The following is a 17,161-nucleotide window of genomic DNA, read 5'->3' as shown; positions in this document are numbered from 1 at the left end:
CGCAAATTTGCGACGGAAAAAAAAAAATCCGTCACAAATTTGCGACGGGAAAGAAAATCCGTCGCAAATTTGCGACGGAACTCTGAATTTAGTCCCCCGCCAATCTCTCAAATCTGCCCGCCCTCACCCCGGTTTTTCTCTCTCTCTCTCTGCTATTCCTCATAACCACCCCCCCTCCGCCAAACACCTCTCCGTTGCTCCCTCCTCCCCTCCGCCAGCCATGATGGCCACCCTCACCGCCACCGCCGTTGCCTCCTCCTTCGTCGCCATCCGCCCGTTCCGCGCCCACAAGCCCTCCCGCGCGCCCCGCCGGGATCCGGTGCTCCGTCACCGAGGGCCCCACGATCTCCCAGCCGAACAGAGTTCGTCTCCCTGTCTCACCTCGAGCTCGCTCCCGCGGTCGTCACTGGTTTCGTACAGTGACTGTTCTTGATATTGTCTTTGGTTTCGTGTGATCAGCATAGGGTGAGGTTGGGGAAGTACAAGAGGGATGCGGATTCGTTGCGGAGGGAGGGGGAGAATTCGCAGGCCGTGTGGAGCCCTGATGCCAAATTGATTGCCGTTGTGGTGATTGTCTCTCTTTGACATTCGAGTTTTCATGGGTCGTAACTCGTAGGCTCCGAAGAAGGACAAAGCCCTGCCTCCCTCGTCCAAGCCTGCAAAATCCAGTGGTGGAAAGCAGAAGAAGGTATGACTCTCTCTCTCTCTCTCTCTCTCTGTTTGTCATGTTTAGTTGTTGAAAGTATTGGGATAACTGTGGTTCCTTTTGTAGTTATTGAGGATGTTTTTCGATGATGTTACTCAAAATGAAGTGAGGATAGCAGATCTTTCCTGTTCGGCTACAATGGCCCTTGTAAGTTTTCAAATTTTTCCACTGCACATGTACGTTTTTATTAGGTACTTGGGGAGCGACTAATGAGTTATGTGGGTCTTAAGTTGAGCTATCGAAGAGTGTATTGGGCAACTGGTAATTACTGATTGCTTGTACTGGCGAGTATTTTAGCGGTTGGTGTCTGTTATTATAGGCAAAAATGAGATGGGAATATGTTCATGCTGCTTTTATTTGTTGTTTATGTCGGTTTAGTTGGGTCATGATGGGTTAGATTGTGTGATGGTGAGATGGAGCAAGGGAAAGCAGAAGGAGAAGGTGAACAACATGGTGCTGTTTGACCAGGTGACTTATGAGAATCTTCTGACTGAGGCGCCAAGTTTGAGCTCATCGCCCCGTCCATCCTCTCTGATCGCCTAAGGGTATGCCTTTCTGTTAATCTAAATAGTATTTATAATTGTCTATGTCTTGGTTTAGGCATCTAATTTTTCCCCTTTTCTGCTTACAAGATCCGTCATCTTGTTATTTCTTATATAATGTGATGGTAATTGCTATCACACTTGAACCCTTCTGGACATGTTTTGATGAAACCTTTTGTTGATGCACTTGGGTGAATTACGCACATGTATGTAACTGATAGGATGTTTTCAGCAGGATCTTGTTCTGTTAATTCTAACAAATGACTTAACTTGTTAGTTTTATATATTGTGAAGTTCTCAAGTAGACTTCCGTCCAGTAAAATTCATTGGCATGGTTTCTTTAGGTATATCAAGTTAGGAGGATCTGAGTGTGGAAAGTTGCCTTGCAAATGATGATATAATTAGAACTCCCCGTCGGCTCACTTCTTGTGTGGAACAAATTGTTATTTTTCTTGGCCTTAAAAGCATGCATTCTTCATCAGCAAATTTTATGATGGTGGGACATATTTATACTATGAATCATTCTGAGATTTATACCGTGAACCAGTTTCATCTGGATCATCTAAGCTGTCATATTTTCAAAGTGGTTATTACTCGTCATCCTTTACATTGAATTTTAGTAATTTAGAACCAAAAACTCTCATGGAATTAGCGTTAGCTGCATTTATAAATGATCGGTTGTGTTGCTTACGTGTGATCGAGTTTAAGATGACAACATTTAACTTACCTGCCTTAATTTAACATGTGGTCTGGTGGTTCTGTTGCATTCGGACTTATGGGTTTTTCATGTCCAGTGTTTTGCATAGAACGATTAGATACTTCAACGTGCTATAGCTAACATATTCATGTTCTCATCAATGAGAGGATCTTGCTGGTTGAGCTTCTCTTTCTACTAATTAGTTATCTCTTGGTTGTTTATAAACTTTTTCTTGTGCGGGTTAATGGATCACTTGCTCGGAAGGCAATAAGAGATCTCATGGCTAGAGGTTTCATCAGGATGGTCTCTGCTCATGCAAGCCAGCAGATCTACACCAGGGCGACAAATACATAAGTGTCTTCTCAAATGATTGCTCGAATGCAGGCTTTGGAGGACACCTATTAGAAAACACTTCAGGATGAAACTAAAGAACTTGAACAACTCTTTAGCCGGAGGAATACTCTTATAGCTAAAAAGATGAGTACTCAAAAAAGATAAGGAACTTGGGCCCGTTATCTTCTGATGCTTTTGAGACGTATGTTCCCTTGTCTAACTATGAAAATGTTTTGACTTTGAAAATGCTTTTGAGGCGTATGTTCCCTTTGCTACTGAATTTTAATTTGGTTTCCACTATTGAAGCTCATCATACCTCATTTTATATGTTTGAGATTATAGGTATAGACGGAGGAGCATCAAAGAGTTGCAGAAGATGCTTCACAGATGCAACGAGCAGCTCCGATAGTTTAGTCATGTAAACAAGAAAGCACTTGATCAGTACGTGAACTTCACAGAGCAAAGGAAGTGAGCATCTCACATGGACCGTGTCTTTAGTTTTGTTCAGTATTTATATGATGGAGATTGTCGCTAAAAGCCGGATATTCTTTTTTGATTCATTTCTGTCGTCATTGTTTATTGTGCAAGATTATTTATTATGCAAGATTATTTATTCTCTCATTATGTGTACTATAAAGAAAAATATTTATGTCATTCTTGTGGAAAATGTAGATGAATGTATTTCATTTTCATATTATTATAATATTTTGATGTTATTAAGTGCTTAATCAACGTTAAATATAAATTTCAGAAATTAATTTTGCTTTTAATTAAGTTTAAAATCGAAAAATAAAATAAATGATTTTATCGTACGATCACAAATTATAAAAGTTCGTTACAAAAATAAAATTTCGTCGCTAATTTCGTCTCTAAACGATATTCGTCGCAAAGTTCGTCGCTAAAGAATTAATAAAAAATCATTGCTAAATTTGTTCATGAATAATGTTCATGGCAAAAGTCAAAATTTTTCGTGACAAATTTGCGACGAATTTTGCCACGAGTAAGTTCGTCGCAAATTACAAACAAAAAAAAATTCGTGCCAAATTAGCGAAGAATTTTGCGACGGAAAAATAAATCCGTCGCAAATTTGCGACGAATTATTTGCAACAGATTTTGCGACGAATTATTTGCAACGAATTTTGCGACGAATTTCGGGGCGAATTTCGTGACGAATTATTTGCGACGGATAAAGTTCGTGGCTAATTTGCGACGAATTTTGCGACAAATTATTTGCGACGAATTTTGCGACGAATTTTTTTCCGTCGCAAAAATTTGCGACGACCTATTAGCGACGGAATTTTTTCCGTCGCTAATTTCGTCGCAAACTCGATTTGCGACGGATTTTGCCAAATTTTTCATCGCAAAATTCGTCGCTAATCCCTTGCTTTTTTGTAGTGGGCTTTTAAAATGCAAGAGACAGAAACAACCATTCACCGATTCAGGGGAAAGATCGAAACTTTAGCAAGATAATCACTAGTAAGAGAGACATTATTCAAGTTCAGAACGTCAAGAACAGTAATGACAAACAAAAGTCTCCACATAGGTAACGTGAGGAACGAGTTAGAGCCGGAGCACATGCTTCTGCGTAGCACAAAATCTAAAAGTCCTTCTATTCATGACCAAAGTCAAGGTACCCGGTCTACAGAGTACGGATCATCAAGAACCATCAAACATTGGACCTCCCATTTCTTATGGTGATAATTTCAAATAAATAATGAACAAGCAACAGTCATGAAGGACGTGAGTTCTCCTATCATAAAGTCGACCCCTTTTATATCCCCAGTTCAACTTCTTCCGAAAATTTAGACAAAAAATAAAACTTCTCCCTTCAATAATCAATCGCCACGCGTCAATTTAGGGTTTTGTTAACGACTTAATCGGATCCCTTTATCGGTCTTTGACTAGGCAATTACGACTTAAGCTTAAAGATGTCGTGTAAAGCCGAAACGGATCAAGATCACAGGACTCTCAACAACCACAGAATAGAGTTCGGCAAATAGAAAAAGTCAAGAGATGGAGAGAGACTGTCGTGTGCTACGTACACCGTGGCTATTCGACGGTGCAGAATACTTGTGAGTCACGATCCTTGGCCTTCGAAAATACTCGTTCGCTTGTAATCGTCAATCCAACATGACATAAGATCAGCATTGTGGGGCTGCATCTTCGTGTACAAAAATATACGATGTATAAATAATACACGTTTGCCGTGGGATTTAAGTATGGGCTTTCATCGGGTCCGGCTCGATCGTAGGATCTGACTGAAAAGATGTAAATCCGTACCGATTCTCGGGTCAAGGGAGAACCGTTTCCCGGTTCCAAGACCAAAACCGCCGATTCTATGACGGAACCGGTTTAACTCGAAACCGATTTTAACATGCAAAAGCAATAGCACTGTCATTTGATCAACATATGTTTTTTCTTTTTTTTTGGTAATGAAATGGCACAAGCTTTATATTTTGCTATAATAATTTGATCTTTTACACCAAATAAAAAAAAAGGCCGGTTCTCAGGCAGAACAAGGAGGCGTAGGATAATCGCAATCACATCCACCTGGAAACCGATCGCCTTTAGATTTAAGAGCTAAAGAAGATGGTGATATACTTAAAATTTGATGGAAAGTAAACTTCAATGACAGGTAAAAAATCCTACATTAGGAAACGATTAGGAATTCATGTGATAAGCTCTCTCCAAACCAATGATCGGACGTCCGTTAAATAGTTGTAAGGTGATATTTTTTTCTGGCTATATAACTTATGGCTGAATCATTAAGCAATAAATCAATAAATATATATAATTAGCACTTAGACACGACAACCCTTATCTATAAATGACAATGATGTGAAACAAACCTTACTATTTGGCATAAGCAAACATCGTTTTTAATTGAGAAACCTTTAATAAATTATAAACAAGTTAAACGATTTTATGATTCATAGATAAAAAAAAAGAATTCAAACCACACCTTATAAGTGAAGTAAAGAGAGTGATCTATAATTACTTTATTAAAATTCTTTGGTGGTGAATTATTGAACTTTTACATCAATGTGATGAAACATTTTTTTCACCCACCTTAGTTAGACTAACACATCACTATTAATAATCAATGTGATGCAACAATTTTCTACCAATCACTTGTATAGATTTAAACCCACTAATATTCACCACACACTCACCCCAATTTCGGTTTGAAAATTTTTCTTCTTCAAACTTCAACAAGAAGCTCATCGGCACAAGAGACCTTCTTCGAGGATGAACCAAGCGTCGAAAGGAATCGATGTGGCAACGGATCAACGATCTCCGCGCGACAGACAATGTCATAGATCACGATGCCATAGATTCGAGGCCACCCACCTAAGGTCAAGGCAGTGGGCCACCGGGGCAACGATGGCGAGGTGATGGAGGACTAGGGTTCGAGGCGGAGAGATGGTGTGGAGGAGGGTTGCACAACATCTAATTTTTGCATGGAAAATATCATATAATAAAGAGTATTAAATACTTACAAAAAGCATATAATAATATAGATCTTTTTGCCTCTACTTGATGCGAGTAGAGGGGATAGTGATGAAATAATGTTCATCCAAACAATATTTTGTTAGATTTTGAAATTTTCTAATATTTCCATTGTATATTAAATTCCTTATTCCCATAGTGTAGGCCATAAACTAATTGTTAATTCGTGCCATGGCTGCTTTCTTGGGAGATCATTCCACGATTATATTTGAATGTTCAAACTGATTCTGATTGAGCAATTTGTACAAGAATAGCTGATGCAGGCTCCCGGAGAGTCGTGAGAACCGATGCGACAGAGAACACCAAAGCTGACTAAACGCTTGATATTCTCTGCCAAGCTGGATAGGTCATGCAGTGCACTCAATGCAGACAGCTTAGCTTCAAGCTTCAAGCTTCCCTGTACTGAACATTTTGACAAGGGGATTTATTGCCCCATCTTCCCCAAGAGAAGCTTTACTTTGATCGGTCAACTCCATCCACGAAATCGCAGAAAGCATTATTATGGCTTAGGTCAAGGCAGTAAAAGATTATATCAGGGGAAGTTGAAACTTATGCTTTTCACCACGATATTATTAAAAAATTATATCACGGATGTATCTTATTCATGGCTTCATTGTACACAAATATGTTAATTAGAGTAAAACTAAATTGACAAAAGTGCAATAGGTATAGAGCTTTTTGAACAATTTTCCCAAATGATAAGTGTTGTCTGGTGAGACAAAACTACATAGAGAAACGAATTAAGATGATCCCCAACTTAGCAAAATTCGAATTGTGACCACGTTTATACGTTTGACCAGAAAGGTAAAGATGGAGATGGAAGGCAACAACAACGGGATGATTCCCAACTTAACAACAATACGTTTGACCTTTATGATAGGGGGCTAAGAGGCGAGATGGTTGTTTGATAGAATGCCATTGAAAGACACCCCTTCATGGATTTGTATGATCGATGGATATGCAAGGATTAGTTGTTTTCGAGTGGCTCTTGACGTGCAACAAGACCAACAACAATACCACCAGCAAGACCATGTGCAAAAATGTTGCTTTCTATTTTGTTGTTATTGTTTATAGGAGTGATGTAAATTGATGTTGTCAAAGAGTGATATGGATTAATATATGTCAATTTTAGTGATGTGATGCTTCATTGATTGATTGCACTGATCTATACATTCTTAGCTTTTATTTAGTTGTTTCGGTAGTTGAAGTTACTTTCAGTTGCATTCAATCAGCCGTCGGCTATCATCAGTAGTGATTCTATTGGGCACAGATATACCTCTACGTAGTGTACCGGATGCTTCTATGTTGCAAATGAGCCATTGAACTCAATGCAATATCTGAGAACCAAAATTTGATTCGGTGATATCAAGTATTCAGGTAAATTTTTATAAGTGGCAAGGACTAGATGTTCTCAGAATCTTTAAATTGCACCACCAAATTTGAGGGCTCTTGTTGGATCGAAACTTCATTATTCTCTTAGGATATGTTGGGTAGTTTCTCAGTTTTTATTCGATGCATGAAGGAATGTCAATTTGGTTTTAGCGGCTCACCAGTGATTATAGAGTGAATTCATAGATATTAGATAGTTGCTATGTGCGTTATGCAGAGGTCTGGACTAATTGAAGAAGAGTCGAAAAGTTTTAGGAGAAACTGCAGCTCATCGAAGAAGTGAAGGGGTTCAGTGTGAACCGAACAAAGATGGCAAGATCACAAGGGAAGAAAATCCAAGTAACAAGGGAACAAGAGAGATCGAGGTCCTCCTTAGTAGCCAAAATTTCATTTTCTTGCTTTGGGACTTCACTGATATATGTCATTAGGTGGCTCTTGACGTGCAACAGTTTTAGTACTGTGATGTTTCACTGATGTACAAGTGGGGTTTTTTCTTGCATATATTTCCAGTCCATTAAAGAGTAATATGAGAATGTTGGTTGACTGAGAATTTTGGTTAAAATGACAACTAGTTTTGGCTTTTGAGAGATGAGAAAACTCTAAGTGTGTTTATAGTAGATATAAACAGTTCAAATACAATGGAATATCCATGCGCTTTATTGCAGTAAAGTGGTTGCAGTACCAAAATACATTGGTTGAAAGGACATTCATCCGTTCGTTGATTCTTTTTTCAAAGAAGAATGCTCAACATTTTGCATTGTGTTGTTAACAATAGATCCATCACCATAATCAAATTCAGCGCAACAACATCATCAACGAACCATCATGAATGACCACCATCAACTCATCATTAAACACTAGAATTCATTGAACTTTAATATTTGCATTACAAAAGGAGACAACAACAAATGAATATACAACTTTAATATGTGCACACAACACACAACACTACACGAAAGAGAAGATAGCAAACGAGTTTATGAAACAATTAAACCTTCCAATGAAACAATTAAACCTTCCAACACCTAGTGTTTTGTTTAAAATATAGTTATTTACATGTGGAACTGGGGAACAACAAATGTATGCACTTGTCCAATATCAACAGGAACTGAGTGATCACAATTCCAGCATTATTGTATCTTAAATCATTACAAGAAGGCATTGAATTAAACGACTCAAGAGCCACCAAAAAACAACCAATCCTACCCATCTATACAATTCCACAAAAAGGTGTCTCTGAATGGCATTCTATCGAAAAACCATCTCGCCTCTTCCATCTCCCCTCTCCTAATGTAGCCCCTCATCATCAAGGTCCAAGTGCGTCCATCTCAGTTATTTCATCGAACAGTTCACACACCGGAATCAACTTCTGCATTTATCACATAGCCACCTATTGTAACATTCCAGCGAATGGAATCCAGAACAGACCCGGCGTCAAACACCAAGCCGGCACTCTAGGTCTTCTGGAAAGCCGAATACAAGTGATCAAGGTGTCCGTCACGAACAAATCTGACTCAATCCAAAGTTTGAACACCCTACCTGGGAAAGAAGAGACGACCGCGGAAGACACACTGCAGCTCGCTAGGAGCAACAAGGATCGGGCAATGAGTGGTGATGACCGGGTACAGAGCGGCTGAGGATCGGGCCAGAAGGATTTGCTTGAGGAGCAGCGGATGAGGAAGAAGAAAACGTGAAAAATTGAAATAAGACTTGATCTTAATACAATTCGCAAAAATATGAATTTGTGCAAATAAGATGCCATGCAAACAAAGATGTATGTGATGCACTTTTTAAGTAACACTAAAAAAGTTTGCACTAGCTAATTAAGATTTCTGATCATGTCATGTCATCTATACTCAGATGGGAGCTCTTACCAAGGAGAACGCAAGCGAGTGACAAACTTTAATTCCGGGATATATTTGAGAACAAATGGAAACAAGCAAGTGCAATGAACATGAGCACATGCATTCAGCTGTTGCTGAGGTGATCAATCAAATCACCAACATCATCATCCTCATCAAAGTGTGCAGAATTCAATCAAAGTGTCGAACACCCTTTAGCTTCCATCAGAGACCAGCACTCCGTTTCAGTGTTGAACACCCACACTGTGGAGGACCGGCGCGTTAAATTCAGCACCAAGTGGAAAAAGGAAAAGGCAATACGAGCGTGATAAGCGAAAGAAAGACCGTACCTGACAATCCATCAGTCCCAGGTTCAGTTTTCCCTCCAATTAGTACCACCTTTTTCTCCCAAGAAACCTAGAAAACGGTAAACAAATTTAAAATTTCATTAGCTCCACAGCTTCCAGGCAGATCCTAGCGAAACATTATCAAATGGTAATCCTATCTTATTGCTATGTTTTAGACTTCCGGAGGAGCCAGAAGCTGCTGAGTTTTTTACTTGCTAGTACTTTTTCCTTGCCATTGTTGAATTCTCAGTTTGCATGCTTTTTCATGTCCATTTCAACATACAGCGGAAAATTTCTACTCAGACATGCGAACAGAGATTCTTCCCTTATAGAACTGTTTCTTGGATATAGTCCAATCATCACTTTAATGAACTTGGTTGGTTCCTTGGGGAAAAAGCCAAGAAATGTCCTGCACCTGTCTCCCATTAATTGTGTAGTAGTTCTAGTAATAAAGTATATCGGAGAGGGTTCAATTCTGAAAGATCCTTCTATTACCAGAAAGGTTTTCCTCTTTGCAAATCTTATTTGTAAGCTTCCAGATAAAGTAAATAAAGGCAATTCTTACATGACATAAATTAATCAAATTGAACTGAGTTAGATTACAAAATGCAAAATAGAAGCGCCAACACAATAAGTGAAAAGGAGGACTGATAGCAGGCAGTATGAGAGCAACTCGTACCAGAGGGTGACCTCGACATGCAGGAGTTTTTAAAGGGAGATTGCTTGGCGACAGGTAAAGTTTTGAAGAAGCCGTAGTCCACGAAAATCTGTCGAAATTAAGTACCTGAACGGGGAAAAGAGAAGCTCTATTATTCCCTGTAATAATTAGTAGATGGCAAAGTTGCATAAATTATATTGTTATCATCATCCGATGGAGACATAATCCAAAGTCAACATGCAATGTTCAAGGAAATAATCTTATACCTGAACATCATCCAGTAGGCCATTTCCAGATTCACCACCTACCACTATCATCTTGTTCTCAATTACTGTCGCCGTGTGCTGCTTGTCAACAAAAAAAAAAGGGAACATATAAATGGAAGTTAGCTCCAGTGTTTGCGCATAGTCAACAAAATCAACATAAAGCTAAGGTGATCGTACATTGAAGCAAGGCATTAGATTCGCCCCGGCTACTGATAAAACCATCTAATTCTCAGAGCTTCGAGATGTATAGCTACTAATCTCAGGGGCAGAGGACGGACTCTGCAAATCATTTTCATCGGAACGATCACTAGCAGGCACAGCACCTTCATTCTGCAAACTTTCGTACGAATTCATATCTAAATTCAAACTGACATCCTCACATTTTGATTGTTTACGCCTTTTATTCGCCTTGTAGGACTTCTAGTACCCTGCACCGAGTCCGAAAGCTGCACCTTGTTGACCCTGTAACCGACAGATGCAACAACTAATTTCTACTTGGAATTTCCTCTAGTCTACCCTCTAGTCTACCCTCCATACATATATATATATATATATATATATATATATATATATGTTCTCCGGCAACCTAACAGTATAGTCTCTCTTCCATACTTTTTACCACACACACCCGAAGATAACCTTGTCGAACCAGATCAGCATTATAGCTCAGACCTTCTACTTCCTAATGTAATCACAAATAAATGAAGTTAATCAAACCCACCGACATTAGCAAATAACTCAAAATCTTTTCACAGCGAACTACCGTAGAATTTTCTACAGTAAGCAACAACATTAAACTGCTAAAACAAAATCGTAACAGCAACGCACAACCACCACGAAAGTTCGAGAAATGGAAGGAAGGAAACAAAGGAAGGAAGGATGGAAAAAAGAAAAAGACAAAGAAAATGAAAATATAAAAAAATTATTAAAAATTGTCACGTCAACGTCGGTGCATTGGTTGGCTAAAATTGGCCAGATGAACTAAATTGGCACAAATGCAAAATATTTATGACTGAATTAGCATAAAAAAGGTTTATGACTGAATTAACACAATTGTAATAGGTTTAAGACTTTTTTGGTAATTTTCCCCTATTGTCTTCATTCGCTGAGAAAGTTAATTTCATCTCCATGGTGTTTTTAATGAATATGTAACTTAATTGATTAATGCAAAAATCTGAACTATCAAAAGAATGGTGTTGAGATAAATATATCTCGACACATGTTGTGCATTCATATAGTGAGAGTCTAAGAGATGCTTTATTTGTTTAGAATTTGTAAAAGGAAATATCAGACTAACTTGACAAATGTTGCCGAACATTTCCATTGAACATGAATTCGTAAAATAGTGCCATGTTTTCAAAATTTTCACAATATTCGATAAGTGAAACCGGATTTCTATGATGAACATCACGAATTGTGCCTGCACATCAAGGTATATGAGCTTGCTATGAGTAGAACACCCAAAAAATCCAAAACATGACACATTGATTTTAGTGGCACTATTGTTTCAAACCTCTGCATGAAACTCCTTGGAGCCTTGCTTTGATTATCGAGATAACATTTTTACCGCGACTTGAGTGCCATTGTCGAGGCCGCCAAAGTAAACTTTCCGAAATCCTCCCTCTCAATCACTGTTGTAAAGTCATCAGTAATTCTTATAACCTTAGTGGACGTAAAAGGTCGATTTTTTGACAACCTTAATGTCCCATTAGATCCTCCAGTAGAGTTGGTAGTCATAGTAATAGTAAAATCTGGAGAAATGAAAAGGAAATTATATAAGCTCGATCGGGTTGGGCGGATCATGATTTTCAGTTTTACATCATGTGCCTTCCCTGCAAATAGAACCTTCTTAAAGAAGTATATAATGACTTAATTAGGAGACCACCATGTATTTAAGCAAATACATGACTTACTAAGCACCAATGAGAAATTATAAACCAGCGAGAGAGCTCCTTAAATGCTTATACACAAAAGTGACGCAATTGGATTTATGGTACATATATTTTTTATTTGATTATTCCAATCAAAATTTTTTAAAATATTATTGCAAATTGAGTGTGTTATTTTATACCTAATACCTACGTTAGATGCAATTTGGGAAGGCCTACTTAATTTTAATTTGGGTTACTTACTTTTATAAAGACTAATCTTTTCCAAAATATTTTTTTCCTTATTTCAAGAGTTCAAGTAGATAGTAAGAATCAAATTTTTTTCCCCCTTCTGAAATTTTTCTTTTGGTCGGACCTTTCTGAAAATAAAAAAGTGGGTTTTCATAACTTTTTTTCTCACAAATATTAATAAACATACTAAAACTTTCAGGCCAGTCGGGGCCATTCAAGATCTGCCGTGTGAAGCCCGAATTTTAAGCCCGGCCTGAATAGAAAATAAAAAAAAGCCCAAAGACTGGGTTGACCATTTCGGGCTTTTGAATTCCGGATCGGGCCGGTCTGAATTTTTGGTCATCCCGTTAGTTGTTTGGAAGTAGCTAAGGGCGCGAATAAGAACTATTCTAATTTTCCTATTTTTATATTTTTTTGTTCCCGAGAACAATTTTGGAACAGAAATCTGTTTGGTAAATTAATTTCATTTTTCTATTTCCGGGACAAATTTGTAGCCCAGAAATAGGTTTGGAACAAAACATAAAAAGTTAAAACTTTACACTTTTCTATTTCTGGAATAGAAACAAAAATAACAATTCTTTTTTATTGCTCGCCTTCGCCGCCCACCGCCATTCCCCTGCCGCCACCCGCCTACTGGCTGTCTGTTGCCGCCTGCCCGTTGTCGCTCGTCGACTGCTCGTCACCACCACTCGCCGTCATTCGCTGGCTGTCCACCTCCGCCACCCAGTCCGCCGCCTGCTGGCCTCCGAGAACATAAATTTAAGATCTATTCTAGGAACATAAATTTTGTATCATTTATCAAACGTTGTTTTTTGCTTAAAAACTCGCTTGGGGAATAAAAATAGATTTTTCTATTTCTAGCCAGAAATAGGGCCGTACTCAAGTTCAGGCAACCAAAATTTCACCTAGTTAAGAGGGATAAAGCCATTATGAATTCTTAAACTTTTTTTTCACCTATGCAATATCCCTAGACTTTCTTTTAGTACAATCATATCCTTGAATTATATGTTTGTTTGTTCATATTAATCCTTTAGTCAAATATTCGGATTGTTGACTTGGTCGTCCACGTCAGTGCCACGTAAATACTCCTTTTTCTATCCAACGTTGACATAGAAAAAAAAACAAGTATATACCAACGTGCTTGAAAAGAAAAATTTTAAAAATCACAAACCTAGAGAGAGAGAGAAGGGGGAGGGGAAGCCCGGCCTTGGTATAGGCAAGGTTACGATCCTTGCCGCCGTGTGCCAGGCACCTTTCGTTCGTCTCAAGGACTTTGGCTTTCCCCCAAAAAAGTGGCAAATGGCCAAAACTTTGGCTTTTCCACAAAAGTCACATTTGGGACACAATAATTCGAGACTATCGTTCATCTCAAGGACTTGAAAGGGGCATTAGAAGTGGGAGCCCTCGCTGCGAGCTCTCCCTCCCTCCCTCCCTCCCTCCTTCTTGTGTGTTTGTATATGCTCAGGGATAGCTCCTTCTCGAGAATAGAAGATGATGGTGTTGAATATAGGGAAGAAGCCTTAGAATGTCGAGTAGAAGAAGAGAAGCTTAATATACAAAAATGGTAGCAGCAATTTAGTCGCCTAAGCTCGACAGGGGTCCGACCACCCTCTCCGGTGGCTGGACGGCGGCCCACCGCTCTATGCTTACAATGTTGGTGGACCATATTGAATTGCACCTTAGGGCTTGGTGTAGCTAATGCTTAATCGTATTCTATCTTGCTTGATATTCCATCATCATCATCATATTTAGTTTTAGAAAGTGAGCATTCATTAGCTTAGGGTGACTGCATGTTTAACTTTAGACATAGCTCATGGGGTCCTATTCTCGGGCCTAACAATAATGCCATGTTATATTTTTTCCCAATATGGTTATAGTTTTATTTATTGCTCTTTATTTATGTTAATATTGTTGTATTTTATTTGGGTATTTCTTTGATTGATTTTTCGTGGTATTGAATATCTTTGCATGACCACCGGTATAGGTGGCAGGGGAGCTCAAGCTCGAACAAGCCGAAGCTGTGGGGGAAGACGGAGCTGGAGGCGAAGCTGGAGGGGATATCGAGCAGCGAGACGAGGTGACGCCCAAATCCGCAAGCAGGCACATACGCATTACTGTGGCCGGCCGCCGCACCCCATAGTTGAGCAACGGCAGCGGGAGCTCGATATTGTCATTTACTCGCAAGTCAAACTTTGACCGGCGGAGAAGACCGTAATGAAGGGTTTACAAGAAAGACAAAAATCCCGCAGCTCAGCACACTCATTATAAATGGCGGTTGAATTTCGGATTTTTTTAAGGAGCTTCTAAAAGTAACTTTGTTGACTTACTATTATTACCTCCAACAAGAGTCCAAAACTTTGACGAGGGAGCGAAATTGACCGATGAACCTTTGAAAATGAGAAATTGTCATACGATAAATCCATGTTACATCGTTCTTGTATTTTCTTATAACAAAGTCCTCGTGTTGATATTTCCGATAAGGATAATTGATTCACAAAATAAGAAATTAACTCCCAGCTCGATCTTTTATACTCAAATTTGCTTTCGGGGTGATTGTGTTATGTTTATTCTATTATTCTCATGGCGTGAATCTCGTGAAAACTGATCTTATTTAGACACGTGTGGCTGTAATATAATTATTTTTATTGTTATTGTGGACATGGTTAACACGGCGAAAATAGATAAATGAAAATTGGTGGTATGTGCTCTAAGAAGGGTAAATCAGGTGACGTGTCGGATAAATAGTTGCGATATTCTAAGAGATCCTAATTGACCCGGCTATTCTCTTGTTTCATGTTAATTAAAATCAAAACACGGGAAATCTAAGGAAAGGGGATTTGATGTGCCGCAAAAGGACCCAAAGATAGGGAGAAGGCCGACAGGTCCGTGAGGATAGTCGACACTGAGGACGAAAACGACATTGAATGGGCAAAATTATCAAGTGCACCATGGGCCTAACGCGTGTGATTTGTCGGACTTTATGGCCATGCAAGACTCACATGGTCTAACGGATGATTTACATTGGACCAACTACACCGGGTGCGCCTGATAGCTTCTTCCCAAACGGATCCTGAAACTCTGCGCGAATATGGCGTCAGCTTGCTCGGATGTCACGGCCTCTCCAGATACTCTTCGACTTAGATTACATATTGTCTAGATAAAATTGAAATTAACTAGCTAAAGAACGAAAAAGAACAAAGAGAAAAAACTTTTATCGAAGTTTTCTTTTTTGCGGACGCTGCTATGGGAAAAGAATTGCTACGCTATCTTTTTTCTTTTCCTTTTTTTTATGTTTCCATATTACATTTTATATTCTTTCCTTTTTTCTCCGGTAAAAGAATTGCCATTTCTTCTTCTTTTACTTTTAGATAAGCGTTGCCAATTCTAGAAATCAAGTATAATATCTCTTAATTAAAGGAGAGAAAACGAAAACAACTTTGTGATAGCTATTGTCTAATGTTTTTTTCTCATTAACATCTTTGGGTTTGTTTGGAACGATGTTCACTTTTAACTTTTTGCAGTTTTTTTTTTCAAATTTTACGCCTCGCGCAATTCGAATTTTATTTAACTCAAAACAAAACTTTTAAAACATACAATGCACGGTAAATTAACATAAAATTCCTTCGGTAGACTTTTAAAGGAAAGGGCATAATTGTCAGTTCTTTACAATACTTGAATAGCCTTTTGTTTCTTGTGAAACTTACTTACATCCTCGGGCTTTATTTAGAAGTAGTCCACTTATGTTTCTATCTCCAACTTGATTTGTATCTGTTATGTTTGGAAGTCTTTTGGCCTGTATAGGTGTGGAGGTGTGATTTTTCGTACATCGAGCTTGAACGCCTTTTGTGATACATCAACTATCAAAAGGGCTGATTATGCCATTTTCTGTTTATGATAACCTCAAATTGTTACAGATCTTTTTAAACTAGAACAAAAGAAGTACTTCTCTTTTGCATTCATGATCTTCTTCGGTGGTTGCAATTCTCTATTCTGTTTTCCTAGCACCAAGGCTACATTTTCCAGTTCATCTATACATAAGGACTATGTTCTCATTCTCATGTAGTGAATAGTACTCATAAAGGAGCCCCAAAGCATCTGCCTAGAGATGATATATGGGTAAACGGGATTTTCTGTTTCTACCATCAATACTTTGTGTTTCTGTGATACTCTTATTGATTAATAATTGAGTGGAATGATGCGAGAGTCATCCATAGTGATGGCAATGGGGCGGGGCGGCAGTAGGGCTTGCATTCCCCATCCCCTCCTCGCAATAATTGAGGAGGCTTGATATCCGCCAGCTTGGTAGGCCCCATTCCCACCCCCGCGGGACATTCAGGTTTTGCTGTCCTCTTTTGATATCACCCCACATTTATCTTAAACTTAATTCAAACATTTATTTAGATATAACTATCGTACAATTATTCTAATCCTTGAAAAGGTAAAAAAATTGATTGTCAAGTAGTAGTGGGATGACAATTTTTTGGGGCAGGCAATGCGGACATATGCTGGCTGAGTTAAATTGCCATACCTAGTCACCCAAAGGCCTTTGGTAGTTTGGTGCTTCTTCCCAAGAGGCAGTGTGAGTCTCCTGTTTTTGTGGGTTTGAAGTGCTCTCGTGTGCCTCCTACTTTCAACTCAAAATTCATGAGATGATCCCAAATGTTTGAATATTTGAGAGTTTGTTGGAAGTGGTGATCTCATTGCCATCCCTATTCATGGCAATGCAGGTAGAAAGGGGTAATTCCAATGCGT

At 38.8% G+C, this 17,161-nt stretch overlaps 2 long non-coding RNA genes and 1 pseudogene across 2 annotated transcripts; 2 read left to right on the top strand and 1 right to left on the bottom strand.

Moving 5' to 3' along the window:
- The first annotated feature begins 223 nt into the window (after nucleotides 1-223).
- Nucleotides 224-2,299, top strand: LOC130136637 (40S ribosomal protein S25-4-like; annotated as a pseudogene).
- Nucleotides 2,300-2,354: 55 nt separating this feature from the next.
- On the top strand, nucleotides 2,355-2,955 carry LOC115694079 (uncharacterized). The gene is made up of 2 exons (XR_004007340.2): nucleotides 2,355-2,480; nucleotides 2,621-2,955. It is a non-coding gene; the product is annotated as an uncharacterized LOC115694079 (long non-coding RNA).
- A 5,290-nt stretch (nucleotides 2,956-8,245) lies between these two features.
- Nucleotides 8,246-8,880, bottom strand: LOC130136659 (uncharacterized). The gene is made up of 2 exons (XR_008815444.1): nucleotides 8,717-8,880; nucleotides 8,246-8,640 (listed from the first exon to the last, which is right to left on the bottom strand). It is a non-coding gene; the product is annotated as an uncharacterized LOC130136659 (long non-coding RNA).
- Between the last annotated feature and the right edge of the window lie 8,281 nt (nucleotides 8,881-17,161).

This window comes from Syzygium oleosum, unplaced genomic scaffold (genome assembly GCF_021117445.2).
Source record: "Syzygium oleosum isolate NSW1041296 unplaced genomic scaffold, Sole_v2.1 Sole_v2.47, whole genome shotgun sequence".
NCBI lineage: Eukaryota > Viridiplantae > Streptophyta > Magnoliopsida > Myrtales > Myrtaceae > Syzygium > Syzygium oleosum.
This window is presented reverse-complemented; position numbering and strand designations above follow the sequence as displayed.